Genomic DNA, 19,996 nt, shown 5'->3' with positions numbered 1-19,996 from the left:
GTATATGTGTATATGTTTGTGTATGTGCCTACGCTTAAATTTGAGAAACAAAAGAACTTTAAAGAACAGTTTTATGTGTGTTTTGTATAGGTGTGTGTTTAATATTGAGAGACAGAAGAACATTAAAGCCAAATTTATGTTAATATGATATTAGTATGCCACAAAATCAGGATCTCACATCCATAAATAAAGGCAAGGGTGGATGCTTGCAGCCAATCACTGGACTGAGTACAGGATTCCCAATGGAGGAGTTAGAGAAAGAACTGGAGGAGCTGAAGATGTTTGCAACCCCATAGGAAAAGCAACAATATCAACCAACCAGACTCCAGATAGTTCTCAGGGGCTAAGCCATCAACCAAGGAGTACACATGGCTATAGCTGCATATGTAGCAGAGGATGGCCTTGTCAAGCATCAATGGGATGAGAAGTCCTTGGTCCAATGAAGACTCTATGATCCAGTGTAGGGGAATTGAGGGTAGGGAGGTGGGAGTGGGTAGGTGGGTAGGTGGAGGAACACCCACATAGAAGCAGGATGAGGGAGATGGGATGGGGGTTTCTAGGGGGGGAACTGGGAGAACGGTAACATTTGAAATGTAAATAAAGGAAATATCCAATAAAAAGAAAGTTTATAAAACAAAACAAAACAAAACAAAAATGCCAGCAAAGTACTATTTTCTTCAAAATTTATTTAAGCAAAGTAGTATGTGGAACTGTGTAGACTCTTCAAGGTAATGTAACTGATGTGTTCATCAGCACAACAAATCATGTAGTAACTATAATAGTTGATTGCTCAGATCAAATTTTTATATTTGACTGTACTATTCTCAACTTCAGTAGGTGGAATTAAATCTTAAACCACAACAGCTATTAGATAAATTCTTTGTGTGTGAACTAATACATAGGCATAGGTAGCTGAAAGGCAAAACCTTTTCAAAGCTTTGAATAAAAACATGAAAATTAAATTGTCTCATACATTATGTCAAAATCCATTTATTTATTTTAAATTACCCCAATATGAGAGGAGACAAAGTTTTAAGGATCACATTAAATAAGGGACAATAAAAGTTCTCATTAATAATTTAGCTACAAAAGCATTTATTATGATTTTATAAGTATGCACATTCATTACTAAAACAAATCCAATAACAATTGTATCAAAAATGATAAAAGATTTTTATTCACCCTGAAATAAGACAAAAACATTATTATGAACAAGACAGAATAACAATAAAGTTGAAAACTCTCTTAAAATCAAAGTAGCCAGAGATTTAAAAGAAAAGCTGAGAGCCACAAGAAATACAGATGAAAAATGTCTTTTCCACATCGGAGACTACTCATTACTTTTAAAAGAAATGATGGCTGTTCTGTTCAGGGTAGAAAGTAGAAATGCTCTCTACACTGGTAATGATGTTTTGCTTTATAGTACACCAAAGTATGATGGATCATTCTCCCTGTTTAAAGTTCTTCTACTTAGCAAATTTCTCTTATAAATATTCTAAAAGTAATCAAATATGTATGTTGTCCATTATAGATACACATGTATACTAATAACAGTTTTAAGTTATAATTGAAAAGTATAAATAATCACAAAGTCTCAAAAATAAGGCAAGATGCACAAACAGTAGCAGTGTTAGTTATTGTTGATGGCATGGGTAAGTGTTAGTTATTGTTGACAGCATGGACAGGTGTTAGTTATTGTTGACAGCATGGATAAGTTTTGATGGAGTTGGTGATGGTTATGGCAGTTAGGTGTGTGTCAAATTTTGGGTAGAATGAGTTAGTGAGAAACAATATTTCCATACATATTTGCTAGGAAAGACTTTTCTGATATTAGCCAAGATGTATTAAAATTGTATATCTTTCCATCCCATTTATTTTTTCAACTTCTCCAACATTGGAAAGCATTATTAGAAAAATAAAAATGGACCTCAAGCTTAAATTGCATTAAGGAATGGATTTTGTCATCATCATTATCATCGTCATCATCATTGTCCTCATCATCACTGTTTTTTACCCATATCTGTCCAGAACTTGCACCTAAAGACTGAACTGTTTATCTATTCTCTTGAGATGAGCCTAAGAAACCTATGTGACCAAAAGTATATGAAAGTCTGCCTTCTAGTTTAACCATGTGCTCTCCTGCAATTTCCCCTGGCTTTCCCCAAGGACAGTCTCAAGTATTTTTACAGTAGCATTTACAGTCAACTTCTGTATTACACAGAACATAAATCTTGGTGAAGAGGGTATTATTTCAGGACAGAGGGCAAAAAAGTAGGAAAAAAATAATCCAAAGGCAGTTGAGTGAATTTCTATTGTTTTTTATTTGTCTCTTTTATGTTTCTCAAGGTGCCTCCTATAAGATGTTGATCAGAGTTACAAATAGAGTATGCAACAGATGAAAATTAACATTGAGACATTACAAGTAGAAGACAAGGAATTGTTTCCCCTGGCAAAAAAGACTATGGAATGAATTGATACAAGATAGAAAGATGTTCCATTATCATATACTATATAACACTATTAAGTGGGTAAATAGAAGGATTTGGGGCTGACATGAAAATATATAGTAGGGGAAATAAAAGCAAAATAAAACAAACAAAACCAGATATATTCTAGCAAAATTTTGAAAATATCTGAAACATTGAAATGAGAAAATCTGAACTAAAGGTAAATATAACTTACAAACAGTAAGGAAAAATCACTTTCTAAGCCCATCGAAGTTGATGACCTCAGAAAAGAAAAATGACATAAAGGACTAATAAATGATACAGAGACTCAGACAGATGTGTCTGTCTGTCTCTCTCTGTCTCTCTGTGTGTGTTTGGTGTGTGTGTGTTTGTGTGTGTGTGTGTGTGTGTGTGTGTGTGTGTGTGTGTTTGTGAGAGAGAGAGAGAGAGAGAGAGAGAGAGAGAGAGAGAGAGAGAGAGAGAGAGATTCACCATAAGTCAATGTGCAAAGAAATTCTAAGGAAAAAGATAATTAACATATACAATGCCAACACAGACATGACCTAGAAGTTGAAATTATTAGTAAAACACTTTAGTATAGCTATAGAATTATTTTATATAATCATATGAGTTAAGATGAAAATTCTTGAAATTAGTGACAAGGGCACAGTAGCATTTTTGGGCAGAGAAACAGAAAAAAAAGCATGAAGAACTAGACAGAAATATTAGGAATAAGAATTGCAATGTCAAAATAAAGAAATATCAAAATAATGAAACGACTCAGAAATATCTCAATAGTCAAGTTCAGATACTACACTTGATCTTAACCAAAAGGCCAAGAAGTGATAATAACCAAATTCAGAAACAAAATAAAATGGATGATAAAAGTATTTGTTTAAAATATGCTTATGTATTATATAAGCTAATTACCAAATGCTGATATAGCTTTATTACTACACAACAAATTGGACTTAAACACCCCCCCAAAAAAGCAAGAAAAGAATTACTCAAAGTATAGATGTTTAATAGAGGTGTTTAGAATGATAAAAAGATCAATTATACAAAGAAGCACACTATAGAAATGTGAATATGTGAACTCCCAATGGCAAAACTTCAAATACTGTTTCTAAATTTTATAAAATATAAACGTGAAAATTATAAGACCATAATTGAGAAATAGTTAATCATTTCTCAATAAGTATTAAATTATGAAAAATAAAATTGTATAATATTGTAGAAGATCTAAGGGACACTATCCACTATTCACAAAGCTACAAAATGATGTCTAATATACAGTTTCAATCCCACACCTATTTTACAGCTATTTATTCAATTTATATTAAATTATTCAAATTTATGAATGCAAATGTTGTTCTCAGCTTTTGTTTATGATTCACAGTAAAGAATGCTACTTTAAAGCCACACAGCTGAAGGGAAGACATTTGGATGTGAGTGTTTTGAGAGAAGAACAGCAAAAGATAGCAGCATTTGCCTTGTCCATATAATGATTATTTATGATGCCCATGCATTGTCCAGATCTCACAGGTTTGTGAGATAGAAAACATGGCTGCGTGGAATAAAAAGTCTCATGAAAAGCTGGACTTTCTTCTTGCTTGTCTCCAATTTTCGATTACTTTCTTATCATGTGTAGATTTACTTATTACATGATAACATTTGCAATGAAACATTCATATAACGAATAAATCATTGATTTTGATAATTCAGTGTTTGAAAGCCAATTTTGTATAGTGAAATAATGAACCTGTTTATCAACAAATTGGTATTGGCTTTAGGGTAAATGAGATATTAGTTCTAAATTTGTTTCACAATTTCAAATTTTAATTACTTTTGTCATACTCTAAGGCTTTGAGAGGTTTATTGGTATAGTAACACTTCAGGCAAATATGCTGGTTTCTGAAGATTTTAAGTTTTATTAAAAAATATATCACTGTGCTCTGTGAGTAGTTGTATGAGAAAGCAGAAAAAGATGGTAACTAACACATAAACACACATATACACAGATATAAATACATAGATACATACTTCCACATATATATACACAGATACATATCACAGATACACAGACATAGACACATATATTAATATATACACATATTCACATACTAAATACACCTATAAACATATGCATTCACATACACACATCATACACATACATGAACATGCACATAAACCTACACAAACACTCTACTTGAAATCACAATAGCCAATCATTACTTCTTCCCTTTGTGAAAGTTTATTTTGACAAAATGTTGGTCCTATGTTAATGTTTCGTTGTCTCTATGTAATTATTTGAAATAATGTAATTATTTGAATGATGTAATTATTTGAAACATTTTAAATAAACATTTAAAATGTTTATTTAAAATTTTGAAAACATCTACTTTATGGATATTGATGACACACCACTTGATGTTTTTATACAGTTAAAAGCTGTACAAAATAGATGAGACTGAACACATTTCTCCATAGACATTTTTCAGTCTTTAAAACAATCCAAAGCTTTTCTTGGTGCTCCTCAACATATTCTGTATCTTATTTATCTATAGTCACCCTACTGAACAATTACAAACCACCACTTTTTGCTGCTAACTGCAACTGTAACAGCTCTATTTACTTTACATATGTATGTGTGTGCATGTGTCTGTGTGTCTGTGTGTTTGTCTGTCTATGGGTTTGTAGGATGCAGTGAAAGTAGGTCTATAAAAATTACATTCCTTAAAAAAAGAAGAGGGTCTTGGTAGTATATGACACTGAACCTGACTACTAGATGACCATACTCTTGGGCTCTTCTACTGCCTATAAGTAATTATGAAAAGCTTGAGGTCACAATCTGGACAGTGGTCTGTAGGGTAATTTCAGATTTAAAGATAGTAAGAAACAAAGGTTAATGAGGGCCAAATATATATAATATATAATATATACATATATGTACAATATATAATTGTATAAGTATACATATATATAGACACATATATATATGCCTCTTCTAATGCAAAATGTTTAAACAGATTAGTCTTATATGTACATTTGTAGAATTTTCACCATGTATTTTTAATCGAAATTAGGTAAAAGAGAAAATAAAGAGTGTTTTATTCAGTGACTTTAAAATATAAGCACACTGACAAAGATCATTAGTCAAGAGGCACTCAGAAAGTAAAATATTTGTTAAAAATAGAAGCAACCATGGGAAGGCATCTTTACGCTTTTATAAATCAAATATATGGTTAAAAGATCATTAAGAAAAAAATAAAATAATAATTAGACTGTTTCTTCAAACAGGATGAGTTAAGAATATACTATTGATATGTATTTTGCAAAATAGTCCTCTTAATACTTGAGTCTCTCTCAAGAACAGACAGCAGCTAAAGAATCAGTTACAAATAGCGGAGCATGTGTTAGAGCATTTTTTTGGGTATATGCGCAGGAGTGGTATAGCTAGGTCTTCAGATAGAACTATTACCAATTTTCTCTGTAACCGCCAGATTCATTTCCAAAGTGTTTTTACCAGCTCACAGTCCCACCAGCAATGGAGGAGTGTTCCTCTTTCTCCACAGTCACCTGCTAATTTTTATCTTAGCCATTCTGATTGATGTGAGGTGAAATCTCAGGGTCGTTTTGATTTGCATTTCCCTAGTGACTAATGATATTCTTTTTTTTTCTTTCTATTTTTTTATTAGCTATTTTCTTTATTTACATTTCAAATGATATCCCTTTTCCTGGTTTCCCCTCTAAAAAAAGATCCTATTCTTGCCCTCCTTCCCCTGCTCACCAACCCTCTCTCTCCTGCTTCCTGGCCCTGGCATTCCACTACACTGGGGCATAGATCCTTCACAGTGCTTCTTAGCCATTTGAGATTCCTCAGTTGAGAATTTTTTTTTAGCTCTGTATCCTATTTTTAGGGTTATTTGGTCCTCTTGAGTCTAACTTCTTGAGTTCTTTGTATATTTAGAATATTATCCCGCTTTTGAATGTAGGGTAGGTAGATATTTTCCCAATGTGTGGGTTGCTGTTTTGTCCTATTGACAGTGTCCTTTTCCTTACAGAAGTTTTCTGGTTATATGAGGTCCCATTTGTTGATTGTTGATCTTAGAGCAAAAGCCATTGGTGTTATGTTTAGGAAATTTCCCTATGTGCCCTTGTGTTTGAGGCTCTTTCCCACTTGTTTTTCTATTAAAATCAGTGTATCTGGTTTTATATGGAGGTCCTTATTCCACTTGGACTTGAGTTTTGTACAAAGAGAAAAGAATGGGTCAATTTGCATTCTTCTACATTCTGACTGCCAGTTGAACCAGCACCATTTGTTGAAAATGCTCCTTTTTTCCGCTGGATGGTTGTAGCTTCTTTGTCAAATATCAAGTGACCATAGATGTGTGAGTTCATTTCTGGGTTTTCAATTCTATTCCATTGACCTACCTGCCTGTCTCTGTACCAATATCATGCAGTTCTTATTACTATTGCTCTATAGTAAAGCTTGAGGTCAGGGATGGTGATTCCCCCAGAAGTTATTTTATTGTTGATAATAGTTTTCACTATCCTGAGTTTTTTGTTATTCCATATGAATTTAAGAATTGCCTTTTCTAATTCTATGAAGAATTGAGTTGGAATTTTTATTGGGATTGCAGTGAGTCTATAGATTGCTTTTGGTAAGATGGCCATTTTTACTATATTAATCCTGCCAGCATATGTGATCTTTCCATCTTCTGAGGTCTTCTATAATATCTTTCTTCAGATACTTGAAGTTCTTGTCATAGAGATCTTTCACTTGCTTGGTTAGAGTCATATACCAAGATATTTTATATTATTTGTGACTATCGTGAAAGACGTTGTCTCTCTAATTTCTTTCTCAGCTTAATCTACTTTGTTCAAAGCAGCCTTATTTATAATAGCCAGAAACTGGAAAAAAATCCAGATGTCCCTCAAAAGAAGATGGATACAGAAAATGTGGTACATATACACAAAGAAATACTACTCAGCTATTAAAAACAAGGACTTCATGAAATTCACAGGCAAATGGATAGAACTAGAAAATATCATCCTGAAGGAGGTAACCCAGACACAAAAGAACACACACGGTATGAACTCACTGATAAGTGGATATTAGCCCAAAAGCTCGCAATACCTACAATACAACCCACAGACCATATGGAGCTTGGGAGGTAGGAAGACCAGAGTATGGATGGTTCAATCCAGCACTGGGGGGTGGGGGGGACAAGATGATTATCAAGGTGAACGGAGGAAGGACCTGGGAGGGAGACAGCAGGAGGAAGAAATAAGGGGGGGTGTTATCAGGTACTAGAGGGAACAGGAGAAAGGAAGGAAATCAAATAAAAATATGTAGCAGTGGAGGATGAGGAACTAGGGATAGCCACTGGAGGCTCCCAGTCTGCAGGGAAGTGAGAAGCTCCCAAGACTCAAAAGGGATGACTTTAGCCAAAATGTGTATGGAAGCGAGGGAAAGAACCTGTAGAGACCACCTCCAGTAGATAGGCATGGCCTCCCCAGTCAAGGCATGGACCCACCCATCCAGTTCAAAGTTTTAAACCAAAAAATGTTCCTGTTCAAAGGGAAGACAGGGACAGAAAATGGAGCAGAGACTGGAGGAAGGGCTATCTGAGGACTGCCCCACCTGGGGATCCATCCCGTCGGCAGACTCCAAATCCTGACACTGTCGCTGTTGCCAAGAGGAGCTTGCTGACAGGAACCTGGTGTGGCTGTTCCTTGGGAGATTCTGCCAGAAACTGACCAGTAAAGATGTGGATGCTTGGAGCCAACCATCCCATTGAGCTCAGGGAACCTGGGTGGGGGAGCTGGTGAAAGGACTGGAGGAGCAGAGGGGATTGCAACTGCATAAGAAGAACAATGTAGGCTGGCCAGACCACCCTGTGCTCACAGGTACTAGACCACCAAACAAGGAGTGTACAGGGAGGAATCTGTGCCTCCAGTTACATACATAGCAAAGGATGGCATTGTGTGACATCAATGAGAAAGGAGACCCTTGGTCCTGTAGAGGTTTGATGCCTCAGCATAGGGGAATGCTGGAGCAGTTGGGCAGGAGAGGGAGGATGGGTGGGGGAGCACCCTCATAGAGGCAAAGGGGAGGGATAAGATGTTGGTAGGCGGTTTGTGGAGAGGTAAACAGGAATTTGGAGATCATTTGAGATGTAAACGAATGGCATGATTAATATAAAAACAGTATCAGTTAGCTACAGTTACCTCACAGCGGCCTTAACTGAGATTTGCTAAGTCTACTTGCATTGATTGAAAGTCTTCTGAATTATCTGGGTAATGTTATTTAAAGCTATGGACTTTGTTAACTGACTCAGTCACTGATAAGAAATATAAATGAAAATAAATGCATGTGTAGTGTATTTTACAGCAGTTTACCAGTAAGATGTAGGGCATCAGGCAGTGGGGAAATAAAGGAGTTCGAGAGAAACGTGCTCCACCAGAGCTCAGGAGACTGCTTCAGGACCCCATGGAACCACCACAGGATGGGCATTAGGCCACAGAATGCCGATCAAGGGCAAAGAAGGCGAAGTCTCCACTCAGGCTCTCAGGCAACACAGTCTGCTGGGTACCTCAGGAAAGCCAGAGCTGGGATCTCTGGGCTGCTTGGAGGCCAGACACTCTCTGAGGATGAGTCCTCAGGCGGACTCTGGTGCGGGAGGTGGGGGGCAACGGGAGAAGGGTAGCTCTACCAGAAGAGGAAAGTCTGGCTGGCTCAGGTGGGCTGCTTGGTTTGGCTGGTGGCCATGGATGGAGCACTGGGAGGCTCTCCTGTGGGAAATTAGATGCATCTCTTTAGAGGAAGGCCTAAGCCATTGTTCCAGCACAGGCAAGTCTAGATGAAAGGAGGCAGTCCAGAGTTTTAGGCCTTTATTGTAGGAGAGAGAGAGAGAGGAAGGGAGAGAGAGAGAAAAGGGAAGGGAGAGTGAGAGTGAGAGGGAGGGAGGGAGGGAGGGAGGAGAGGGAGGGAGAGGGAAAGAGAGAGACAGAGAGAGAGAGAGAGAGAGACAGAGAGAGAGAGAGAGAGAGAGAGAGAGAGAGAGAGAGAGAGAGAGAGAGAGAGAGAGAGAGAGAGAGAAAGAGAGATAGGGAGGGAGGGGGAGATAGGTAGAGACTGGCGCCATGGCCATGTGGAAAGAGGCCATGGGGAAAGAGGGGTAGAAAGGAAGCAAGAGATGAGAGTAAAGACAAGAGAGAGAATAAGAGCTTGAGGGAGGGAGGAGGGGTCAAACAGCCCCTTTTATTGTGGGTTGGGCTATCTCGTGGTTCCCAAGTAACTATGGGTGAGGCATACCTGTAATCAGGTAACTGGGGGTGGAGTCCATCCAGAATATTAGGAGCTTGGGGCATTGTGCTACAAGATGGATCTAAAGGATAATGGAGACCTAGTGGTTTCAGGTGCCTAATGTCTGGTGGCATAGCTTACTGTTGTGTCCCTTGTAGAATTTTCTACTGGGTCTCCAGATTAAGCCTGGCTCATTCAGAACACAAACTGTCTTTCATGGTCCAACAGTAAGACACAATTTAATAATTATAAGTATACTTGCTTTTAATATTTTAAATTTAAGCCTTTTAACTTCACCATAATATTAATGTGCTAAGGTTAACATTTTGAACTATAGTATAAAATATCTCTAAAACTTGATATTAAAAGTCAGTAGCAAGAACTAATTAAGTGTGTTTCTTTCTTTTTGTTTACTATATTTGGTGATTTGTTTTGTTCCTGTGCCTTTTATAGGAAAAAAGTATGAATGAATACAATGTATGAAATTGATTTTTTCTCCCAAGGTTTTAAAGTACACACTATAGAAAATATGACGGTATTAAAGTTGAACTCTGATTAAGTCATGACTCATCCTCCCTTTATGAATGGTACCTAGTAACAGGGATTGATAGAGGAGTTAGTCCCTTGTTGCCCCTCTGCACTAAGAAAACCAGCATCTTTCTATACAAGAGAAGGCCTGGGCTACATAAAGCAATTTGCTTCTACCTTCATCTGAAATAAACATCCTCAACATCTACTCAAAATCAATATTTACCATAGAGAAGTAACCACATATTATATATGATATCACAGTAGACCATGATAGACTGACAAAGAAAAAATGAGAAAGGCTTAATCCACCATTTCATTGTATAATGAATACTTGAGAATATACTAGAAAAACAATGACAAATTTAGGCCTATGGAATAACTTCTGCTGATTTACACATCTATTCAACATATCATGCTGGGAACTTATACCATGATAAAAATAGTAATGAGACATACGACTTGTCTACAGAGGTCTCAGGGAGGCACCTGACGGACTGACAGATATAACACACATTTGGCAGCATGTGTATTTTAAACTATTGCAGCTGATTTGCAGATTTATTGGATTAAAATTTTTCAACATATTTGAAGTTATGGGAAATAGCCATCTTTTATGAAATTGCATGTTGTTGAATGCATAGCAAATTCAATGAATTTTCATTTCTGCAGAGCTTAAAAGGTTTATTATTATAACAGATTATTCCATAAAAGAATAAAGAGTCTTCAGATAATCTGAAGATTATAGATAAAAATCTTAAATAAAATGCACATTCCTTTGTGGACTAAAGATAATGAATTTTACAAGCTGTTTTTCTAGTTTCTAACTGCTTACCAAGGCAAGGTTCTTTGTAATGTACAGCTTCATAAATGTCTGCTTTCTTTGCCTTCCTTCCTCATGTGTTTATTCAGATAGATGTCAGTCTCCTTTCCTTTTCTGTTCCCCTAAGGCTGTTGGACCAACATTACTCTTCATTACTCTTTAGTGGGAGAATAAGCCACCTTTAAATAGAAAACAAAACAAGGTAATTTGCTTTAATTTTAGTATTTAGAATTTAAACTAGAAGGCTGGGCAGTGGTGGTGCACAACTTTAATCCCAGCACTTGGGAAGCAGAGGCAGGCAGATTTCTGAGTTCGAGGCCAGCCTAGTCTGCAGAATGAGTTCCAGGACATCCAGGGCTATACAGAGAAACCCTGTCTTGAAAAAAAACAAAAATAAATAAATAAAATTTAAACAAGAGTATGGAACAATAGAACCTTATTCTTAATCTTCAATAATTACTTGCCAATAATGTATTAAAATGGTTAGAATTAGCATGGTTTGCTATGATAAATAGTCTCCCACAGCTTCAAGAAAATTTCTTTTCCAGTGTAATGATTTCAATGGTCTGAAGTTCCATAATAAGAAAGAACATTAGATGTTTGTTTGTCAAGCATTCTTCTGGATTTTAGCTTCTCTAAGAGAGTCATTATTTATCCACAAATGTGATTTAATGAACAGCGTACACTTCAGATGATACTTCTGTTTTTGTTCATCTCAGAGCAAACACAAACACACAACACAAAGTATTTAGTTATGCTCGCCATCAAGGTTTACAGTCATGAGGACTGCTGAACATTTATGGATTTTTCACAAGCTACTAACACCTTAGACACAGATAGATACCTGTGGACATGGCAGCCTGTTACCTGATGTTCCTAGACTGATCTGCCAAGGAGGACAACCACTATCAAGATAAGTGTCTTGAGTCTCTTTTCCAGCTGAGAGGCAGTTGACTCTTTCCCAGTCAGGAATAAGATTCATTCAAGATAATCCCATTAGTATGGTTTTTCATTAAGTTTCATGGACAAACAATCAATGAGATCCTTCCCGTGGTCCCATGTGCTGACAGTGGAACCATCTCAGTGTTGTTTAAGGTACTAGTCTTGTTCCACAGAGCCACAGATTGTGTTAGAACACCTGTTTTCATCCAAATGAGCAGAATAGAAATTTGTCTGTTAATTCCTTTCAAAAATATAATGTGCTTCTCAATGGTGTCATCATCCTAGAGCTTTTCCCAGGGAAGTCTATTTGTTCTAGATACAGCATTATTGACAGGACAAAGAGAAAAGTTCATGAAAGTGGAAGTTAGTGAACCAATGAGCCTACTGTAATTTTATATAGGAGCACAGGTGACTCAGAGTCAAAATGCATTACCAATAAGCCCATCACACCATGAGTGATAACTAACAGAAGCTACATACCCAGAGGTCCATTCATAACTAGTCAATGATACAGCTGGGTTTATGAATCTCCCTCTATTTGGTTCACAGTGAGTCACTAAACTGTAGTTTAAGGAGTCGTGTTACTCAGCGGAAGCCTCTTAATAGACACATAGTGTAGAACTAGCACAATATGTCTATCTGTAGAAAACTGTCTTGGTGAAGAAATCTTATGAACATAAGTTTTCTAGGTATTTTCTCCACGAATTACTTTAAAAACATTTTAAAAGTCCATTTTCCTTTAATGATGAAGTACTCAGCATATAGTACACATGATGTGAACATATATTATTATTTTAAATGATGATCAGTTATCCATAATTCAATCAATTTTCCCATGTAGACAGTGACAAAGTAGATATTTTGCATCTATGTCAATCCTGAACTTTGCTCTATGCCAAGTACATTTTCTCCATGCCTTCCTTCATGAGGAAATATAATTAATTTTCAGTCAGGGGGCATAAGAAAGAAATCATGGGTTGTCACTGATGTACCTCTTTACTCCTTAGCACAAGTGACTTCTACCTCTTACCATGTTCTGAGTGGGTTGAGCTCGATACACAGTGCAAAAAGGCCTAGGATACAAACTACTCATTCAGAAGCAGAAACACTAAGACTGAGTTAGTGAGAGGACCATATATTTATAGCTCTAATGCTCTATTTGCAGCATAAGTACATACTGTTTTAAATGATAATCTAATATCTGAGTAGAATATAAATTATTCTACAGCTCAGTCTATCTTTTTCTCATTCTCTTAGGCCTGAGAATATATATTGGAATGTGTACAAGGTAAATGAGTACATACAGAGATTGCTCTTCATTTTATTAGCCTAGTCTCATTCCTATGCTATTTCAGAGAATATGAACATAGCCATCTAAATGAACTCCTCATTTGTAATTTCTTTCCTTTATATTTATTCTCTATACAATCACTAAAGGAATTTTTGAAAACATAAATAAACTATGTCATGTTTTTCTGAGGTTACTAGCTTTTATTTTGTCCATTGTAAGAACGTAAACAATATTCATATTCCTAAAGTCTGAAAACTATCCACTAGCTACTCTAGCTTGTATTTCATCCTCTAGTGGTGTCTCAAATACTCTCATAGACTGTCAATGTCTGACCATGTGCCATAATTGCCCTTACTGAATAGCTTTTCTACCCTTGAAAAAGAAGTTCATTATTAGCTTTTCTAATACATTTTTCTCATTTCATCTACTTAGAGTGATTTCTTTGTACTTCTGTGCTAGACCTTTACTCCTCCTCACTGTTGGCTGAGAGCCTCTGGCATGTCTTGATTAGGATATATAAATGGCTCTGCTACACACTGTCATGCATTTGGACATGCTCAATGAGAATGGTAATGGGTATTGTGGGAAGAGACTAATGTCAGGATTATTATATGAGTTCTTGACACCAGGCCTGCATTCTTTAAGTATTAGTTTGAAATTAAATTTTTCCTTAACTTTTCTCTTTTGTCCATATAGTTCATTTTTCTTTCATCTTGAACAACACAACTGCCATCTCTACTCATCCAGACTTGTATATTGGCTAACTCTGCTCAATTTCTGGTACTTGCTTACAGTATTAATGTTTTTCTGCAAAGCAATTTCCTTTCACTCTAATTCTGAGTTAATCTTTTCTCCTCTTTTATACATGTGAGTGTCACATCTGCCTATCATACATACATACACACATATATATATAATATTCTGTGTCATATATATATATATATATATAGTTTGTTGTTATTAGATTTCCCCTTTTCTGAGTTAGTAGAACTCATCTTCTGATTTTTAATGTTGGATTCTTACAATAAAAATGGATGCATTGTGAGGTATCATATCAATTGGAGAGTCAGATAGGGTTTCAAGTTCAAATTTCACCTTTAATGTGTAGTATCTGTTTAGTATCCCTGTCCTTGATTTCATGATCTTCTAGGTAAGAATCATTTTCTCTTTAATAAGATTGGTGGAGTGAACCAGCCTATGCATAGACAACAAGAATGCCTCATAAATTACTCATAGATGTTTGGAATTGATATTAGTGTTAAGTAGTACTTTATAAACAATTGCTAAAATAAGAGAATATGATTTTTTTATCTTATCCCCCTTCTTTTTCCTCATTTTCTATGATCATCAAAAGATCTGAACCAAATTTCATATTTATTCTAAGATGTAGTATGCTGAATAAAAGAAAATCTCTGTCATTATTTATTGACATGTTTCAGTAAGTTAAATATAGATCTCCATCTTAGAATATTACATTATTTTAAAGAAAAACTGTTAAACATAACACAGAGTTCCAAAACCTAAAACATTTAATTGGCCACAGTTATTAGAAAATTTTAACTTTACAGAACTCAGAATAGGACAAGTTCCCTACAGATATAATGTTGTTTATACTAACCAAATAATGGACATGAGTTCATAGAGAAAAATATGAGAGAATATCCATGGATAGTTGAGAAGCTCAATGCAATTATCCCTTTCTGAAGTTTTCTTACTGGGTTGACTTTGGTATAAATACCTCCTGAATGGTTGCTTACTGTTTTAATCCAGCTGACAAAGAGTGTTAGTCCAATTGACCTGGTTATTCAAAAGAAAATAATACAATAAATTACCTAGGTTTTTGAAAGTAACAACTAGAGGAACTCAGATATCAGCATGACATTTTCTGAGAGTGAAGGGCAATTTTTGAAATGGAAAAGAGAGAAAGGACTTAAAATGGTATTTGCTTAGATTTTAACTAAAGGAATTTTATCCTTAATGGAACGGGTTAGTCAAGATTGGTACTTTACCAATTACAAGAGCTACCTAAAGAGAAACTGAATATATGCAAAAATAATTTCATTCTATATACAATTTGCATAGCAAAACTCAGTATTTATTAAAATAAGAACTGATATCAATCGCTTTAACTACCAAGTGGGACTTAAATTCAAGTCTAATAAATTACCTTTAGAGTATTCAGTATGGCTAACTTTCTCTGTAATTATTTCCTGTAGGATTAAAAACCCATAGATGTATCTTCATCACATGCAGAGTGAGTGACACAGGAGTTTTGTTAGAAGGAATTGTCCAATGAAAATAATCACACACTACATTGCAACTATTTCTCATCGGAAGGGTCAAAGTTACTGACAAACTATGAGAAGCTTAAAATCATCTTTGGGCTTTTCTGCCAACAGTTGAAAGCAAGTAATAAGCTCCCTCTCAACCTGAAAACAAAACTCACAGCCTCCTCCAGCATTTACTTCTCACCTACTTAACCCACACTATTAAATGTGAGATTGCTCTTCATTTTGGAGGAACAAGAGAACAGCCCTCATTACATGCTGGCAGTACGCTGGATTTTCCATCAAGATGGGTCAGCTGGATCATAAGAGCCATTGATGGATCTGTCAGTCAAGCAAAATTACAAACATGCGTTCTAATTCTTTCCTCCTTTTGGAAGTCTCTTTTGGTATTAAAGCTATGGAGCAGCTCTCCCTTCCACTAAGAATTACCAGATACAGGCACCCATCTAGTCTCCAAATAAAGTTTTGGCTTTAAACCATCTTAATCAATGTGTCAATACTCAATATTTTCTTAAGTTGAAATTAAGCTGATAAATGTTTATAAGGAGAACTCATCCATCAGATCAATGCAGCCATGGACACACCTGCACAGTGAATGTGCATGGTTATAACTTCCCTACTCCTACCCTCTTCCACAAACAAGGTGTGGATTTTACAGTCCTGCTTCCATGCTGCAGATCTCTCACAACAGAATGAAGTGTGTAACAAATGGAAACAAGTAATATTCCTTAAATTAATATTTGACTTTCAAAAGAAACTTGGATTGCTTAATTTTTCACAATATATGTTAGTTGGTTAGCTTTTGAAGTTAAAGACAGCACAGTTTAATCACAGAAATAGTTATGTCCTTTCAGGAGGGAAACTGATTTCATTTTTGACTAAGTAAGAGAATCTGTACTGAATTTTGGTGGCCAGGATTTTAATTTTTGATATTCTAAAAATCCATTGGGGAGACATCATAACCAAACTACAGGAACTCCTATAAAGAGAAACATTCCGTTGGGGCTGGCTTACAGTTTCAGAGGTCTAGTCTATTATCTATACAGCAAGAAGCTTGGCAGCCTGCAGGCAGACATGACACTGAGAGTTATACATTCAGATTAACAGGCAGGAAGAAATGAATAAAATACACTCCCTCTAACAAGGCTGCACCAATTCCAACAAGGCTTCACCCATTCCAACAAGGCCACACCCATTCCAACAAGGCTACACCCATTCCAACAAGGCCACACCCATTCCAACAAGGCCACACCCATTCCAACAAGGCCACACCTTCTAATAGTGCCGCTCCCTAGAAGCCTATGGGGATCATTTTCTTTAAAAAGACTACCATGTCAAAATAAAAGCACAATGCTTCCATGACAGAATAGAAATAGATCAAATCAAACATGAACAGGATCACACTTCAGTCATACTTCAGTCCCTGCCCCCGAGGTGCTATTGGATGTACATACTCCTGTGAGGAATAGTCTTAGGACATTTCCAAATATACTAATAATATCCTCATTTACTCTATAGCCACACTACCCTGAACAGGCATGAGCATCTTTGACCTCAGAAGCTGGGGTGGGGGGAGTATCCCAATTTAATAGAATTTGGACGTTTTTTTATTACAGTCTTTTAATTATTACATATTGACTAAGTGCTTGTAAGTACTTATTAAGGAAAGCAATTTGGCTAAGAATTGAACCTAGATACAAGAGCTGATGTGTACATACATATGTTTCTTGCTGTAGAACTCAGCATAAGCCAGTATGGCTACGCTGTGTTTTATATAACTGGGATTAGTGCCACATATAAGCCTGTTCTTTTTTTAAAAAAAAATGTATAGTGTATGCAATATTGTTTAAATCCTCTGTGAAGCCCGTTCTGTGTTGTATAGTGTATGTACATATATTATACATGTAATATATTATATAAGTACATAATCACCTAACTCATGGGAGGATGAAAAGGACCCTTACATACAAGCACACAAAGAAGGTTGTCCCTCTAACATGTTTAAAATGGAAATGAAAGAAGAATAATTTTCAGAAGTAAGAAAAGGAATCATCATGGAATTTTCAGATCAGGATTAGTATTAGTCTTGAGGTAAACTCATGCATAGTACTGCATACTGTAACTTTAATTTTTTTCAAACCTTATTTTTAATGATGATTCTTAAATGCTTTAACCTCTCTTGTCGCCCACCACCCACCAGAGACAACGGAAAAGAAAGGATATAGGTAGGTGGTGGCATGGAGGGAAATGGACATGTTTACAAATGTTCTTTGGAGGAACTCTCATCTGTGCTGTCTGGAAATTGGCAGTTCATCTTCTTGTAAACACCTCGCAGATACACCAGCAGTCCATTTCAGTAGAGTCAGGTAGGCAACAGTAGTGACATGACCTAGCAGAGACAGCCAGGACTCAGCCTTGGCTCAAGTCAGCAGGCAGGACGAGAAGGTACACCAGGAGATATTCTCAGCTGTGCCTCTCTCAGGGAATCGAAGATCAGCAAAGACATGAGACCCCACCAGCATTGCACAGCTGGCAGTACCAACAAGCCAAGCTCTCTCTCCATCACTCTGTGGAATCCTATCTGTACTCTCTAAACATCACACGTCCATCATGTGCCTCGCCTCAGCATGGCTCTTGTCTCAGCACCTGTCTGTAATCAGCCCAATTCCGAGGATGTGGCAAGAAACTGACTACACTACCAGAAGTTTTTTTGGTACTTTTCTCTTTATGGTGTCCCAACAAATGCAGCTCGAGTATGCAATGTAAGATGAACCAATACCTGGGTGTCATTAGCAAAGAATCTTCCATCATGTCCTTTTAGGTGCTTGCCTTAACAGAATATCCTCTCTCTCCTGTGTCTGCTTCAGTGAAACGTTCCTTCGATGGTTGCTCTTAGCCTTTCACACCTGTGTCAACTTTCACGAGTTTTCCCCAGCAGGACTGCATCCAACCAGCTTTCCAAAGGACCCTTATGTTTCCACTTCAGCGTACAATGAACCCATTTAAATTTATGTGCTGAAATAATCAAAATCATTTTTAAATTGTGGAGAAATTAGTCAATGAAGTTATCTGAGCCGTTATACTATTGTCAATGTTTTTCAAAATGAAAGGTCAAGAAAAATTCTGGACAAGTATAAAATGGTCTGGAATTTTCATGACCATTGACATTATATGAAATAATATTTTCATTTCTTACTGGAAGATGATTTCTCTGTCTGATATCACAAAGCCTAGGCATATAAATTCTGATTCCGTTCTTGTCCATATTCCCACTCCATTTTAAAATTTTTGTGCATAATTAAATTATAGGATTCTTAAGAAATTAAATTGCCTACACATAAATAATTATATAGAAAAATTCCTGATGATCTCTACAAAATTATCACACAAAATATGATTCAGATATTTATAACTCCCAAGAGTGAGGCAGTGGGTCTATGAACCTTTCTTCCTTTCCAGTGTTTTTATCCATCTACAGAATATGGTTTCACATGAAAACAGGAATCTAAGAGATTATCTAAATGAAGATGACATCATGTTTAATTAGGATAATCTTCACAGCTTCTGCGTGGATTCCTTATGACAAGAGAAGCGTGCCACGTAAGACAGAGGCAATGATTGGAGTTATGTTTCTATAGTCAAAAGCCTCCCTGGGCTTCTGGAGCTGGAAAGGCCAGCAGAGATAATCTCCTTACATGCTCCAGGGTAAGCGAAACATAGGTGATAGCTGCCTGTACTTAAACTTGTAGCATTCAGAAGTGTGTGGCATCTGTTACTATGTCATTAAATTTTTATGATTACCTCATGTAATAAGTATAAATCAAAGAAAGGATAAATAAAACAAATAGCAAATACATTCACCATTCTTTTCTGTTAGTGACAAATATCAAATTTATTTAAGAAATGGGGCATTTTTCTTTTCTTTTTTATGGGGTGAGGTTTTATTTAATTCACTATGGGGGAGACTGGATAGAGGTTGCAGGTGGGCAGGAAGGAATGGTAGTGCTGTCCCCAGGCCTATTGAGAGGGAAAACTGAGGTTGCCCCAGATGAGGCATGACCCCAGAGGACAGAGTTATGGGAGAGAGTCAACTAGGTCTGGAGGAAGAGGACCCCTCCCTCTGGACTGCACCCCATGCACCCCCTTCAGGGTCTCAGTCCTTCCTGCTTGTTGGGGTATCTGACCCTCAATCTTTAATCCCCCAACTTATAGGCGTTTCTGCCAGGTAGGGTAGTAGACAGGGAGCCTGGGGGAGATGGGTAGCACAAGTTGGGGTCCAGGTACACAGTTCCTGGTAGCAATCACCCCAAAGAGAGCCAGGCCCTCCAGGGCCACGACAGTCGCCCCAAACGGCCATTTCCAAGG

The 19,996-nt window shown here is 36.7% G+C and overlaps 1 pseudogene; it reads right to left on the bottom strand.

The window, feature by feature from the left end:
• Positions 1-3,201: 3,201 nt before the first annotated feature.
• Positions 3,202-3,294, bottom strand: LOC116081393 (annotated as a pseudogene).
• Between the last annotated feature and the right edge of the window lie 16,702 nt (positions 3,295-19,996).

This window comes from Mastomys coucha, unplaced genomic scaffold, assembly GCF_008632895.1.
Source record: "Mastomys coucha isolate ucsf_1 unplaced genomic scaffold, UCSF_Mcou_1 pScaffold6, whole genome shotgun sequence".
Classification (NCBI taxonomy): domain Eukaryota; kingdom Metazoa; phylum Chordata; class Mammalia; order Rodentia; family Muridae; genus Mastomys; species Mastomys coucha.
This window is presented reverse-complemented; position numbering and strand designations above follow the sequence as displayed.